This window comes from Armigeres subalbatus, chromosome 2 (genome assembly GCF_024139115.2).
Source record: "Armigeres subalbatus isolate Guangzhou_Male chromosome 2, GZ_Asu_2, whole genome shotgun sequence".
In the NCBI taxonomy this organism is placed as follows: domain Eukaryota; kingdom Metazoa; phylum Arthropoda; class Insecta; order Diptera; family Culicidae; genus Armigeres; species Armigeres subalbatus.
The window spans coordinates 6,118,858-6,121,585 of NC_085140.1; the positions used below are offsets into that span (position 1 = coordinate 6,118,858).

The 2,728-nt window shown below is 41.1% G+C and overlaps 1 non-coding gene across 1 annotated transcript; it reads right to left on the reverse strand.

Moving 5' to 3' along the window:
- Positions 1 to 976: 976 nt before the first annotated feature.
- Trnag-ucc (transfer RNA glycine (anticodon UCC)) lies at positions 977 to 1,048 on the reverse strand. The gene has a single exon. It is a non-coding gene; the product is annotated as a tRNA-Gly (tRNA).
- Between the last annotated feature and the right edge of the window lie 1,680 nt (positions 1,049 to 2,728).

A 2,728-nucleotide genomic window follows, 5' to 3' on the forward strand; every position in this document is an offset into this window, starting at 1 on the left:
TGACCTAAAAAGCGACATAAATATACTCGATATCCTTCCCCACTGACCGCTCGCTCCACGTTTCCATCGTTATCATCGTTACAGACCGCTGGTTCGCCTCGGCAGCGAGAGACACAGTGTTTTATGTATGGCATTCAAACATCCATATGTACCCGCCACATATGGATGCCAGTCGTCCTACCTTCATCGATACATAACCGGCTCGTTCGTCCTTTTTCGGTAATCTGCCTCCCACTCAAAACCCCACTATCATCCCGACGTATAGATTGCTTTGAGAGGCGGCAACGAGCTCGACCTCACTTGAAACAAATCGTTTAGACTTTAGCCTGATCAATTTCCAAGAACCGATCAGCATAACTGGCACTTGAACTTGACAGCAATGCCGTACACAGGAAAGTTGAGAGGCGGGAGGAGCACAATTTATTGACTCCATGTAGAAAAAAAAGTTTACATCTTACACTCTCGTATTTACCCAGAAACAAATTAAAAAAGCACCAATTTTATGGATTATTTTTCTTAATATGTGTGTTCACTGCAAGAAAAACCAATCAGAAATTAATAACGATTTTAATGTCTTCCCTTCATTGGTTTTTGTAGAACAAAATAAAAGCAATGAAAAAACAGTTTTCTAACACTCAAAAAGTACTGTCAATATTGACTTTGCATAGGTAATTATCATAAAATCTGACGAATTTAGTCATCAATTTCTAATTTAATTAATAGATTTCTTCAAATTTATACAACCACAACCACAATACACAGTACCGTTTTTTGAAACATATGAATCGAGACTAGAAGGATTCAAAAAGAAACGTGAGTGTCGTTAGTGACCAATCTACGAAGTATAACGAAGCAATGCTATTCGTAGATTCCAAGACACATGATACGAAGTATGATTAATATACACATAGTTAGTACAACCTTTCTTTTAAAACCGTGACTAAAACCAGTATTGTATTTGTTAAAAAGTAAGACCTGCGTCGGCCGGGAATCGAACCCGGATCAACTGCTTGGAAGGCAACTATGCTGACCATTACACCACCGACGCCAGATAAAATTCCACTTAATTCGAAAACTATCAAATAAATAAATTACACACAACGCTACACAAAAACTGTTAATAGCATAATGTTATCTCTGAGGAACGGCTTTAACTCGCAAACAAATCCCGTGTACTTATTAAATTGTAGAAACAAGAAATCACGCTATATTTTTGTAGAAATGTTCAAGATGAGTGCTGCTGCTGCAGCTAACCTCAATTTAACCCTCAATAGTTGAAAAACTCTTTCTCCACCATCACCGAAAAGCGCACATTTCTCCTTCTACTCTCGGGAAACATAATTTCCCAAAAACGAGGACCTTATAATCAATATCGTACTCTTTCCCCTCAAACTGGTTCCCACGCAGAAGAAAGAAAAAAGCGATAATTTTCCCCAATTTGATATGAGCCATCGCAGTCCCGGTGCTGCACAAAGCTCCAAGCCACCAGAATCGACCTACCGGAAGTGCTGACCGCCTGATCCGTGCGAAGCTCACTTTCAACGGAGTGTGATAGTGCCCCTTATTTTGGCAGCACAGCGGACATGCTCTCTGTTCTCTAGGCTCCCCATTCCGGGCACAAGCACTCCACCGAAGGGGAATGGGAATGCGTCGACTGCGTTGTCGTCGTAGTATGGTAGCTTTCCAGCTCGAGAACGTCGTAAGACGATGGGGAGCTTCCGTGGGAAACGAATATTAAGGAGCAAATCTCTCCTCCCGGATTGCGACGGTGAAACGATTGTGGGTGATGATGGGGAACAAGCGGGTTTTTAGTTAACTCATTGCGCTCTTCCCCCTGAAGAAAAGCTTTCCGAGAAAGTATAAGGGACACAGCACAGAAACGACTCAACAGCTGTGAGTGGTAAATAATGTATTTTAACAGACCTTTGCTGTCAGGTCGTCTGCACTGCTTTGAGATTGGCTCAACTTTGTCCAAAGACAATTGAAGTCAATACAATGTTGATATTTTTGATATAAAATCGTTTCTAATAATCGTTGATTTTTTTGAAGAACCTAAAAGTTACGATATACATAAAACATTACACAGTGGGAGCAGCAATGAAAAGAAGGCCAAAATATGATTACAATCGTTTATAATACCTGCGTATACAGAGCCATAGCGTTGACTCTCAGCGCCCTTGGCGAAATCTTTGTAGGATGGTCCTTATTTACTAACGAAAATAAAATGTTCAGTATTTTATCTGGCAAAAAAGTACATATCATCGTATCACTTCAATTAGAAGAAGTTAACGGTGCATTCTTACCAGCGGCGCCATTTCTCATCATGAAAACTGTTCATCAGCTTTTGGGTTCTAACATAGATTCGGCCTTCCCCGAAGGAGGCAGACGTTCTTATGCTCTCAAAGTTAGGAAACCTGGCCACTTCGACAAACTTCTGCTTATGGATAAGCTGAATAATGGGATGCCTATCAAGCTAATTCCACACCCTGTCCTCCATACGATTAAATACATCGTCTTCTGCCGGGATGTAGTTAACCGGAGTTATAAGAGGAACTGAAGGAGCACGAGGTGATTCAGAATCATCGGATCATCAAAAATGTGGGAGAACGGAGAGAAAACTCCCCTCCTTTTCTTAACACTAAAAAGGACCTTAAGACCGGAATTCATTTACTTCGGTTTCTTGAGGTGCTCTACCCAGCCGTACTAACTGTCTCCCATGTAATGCGTC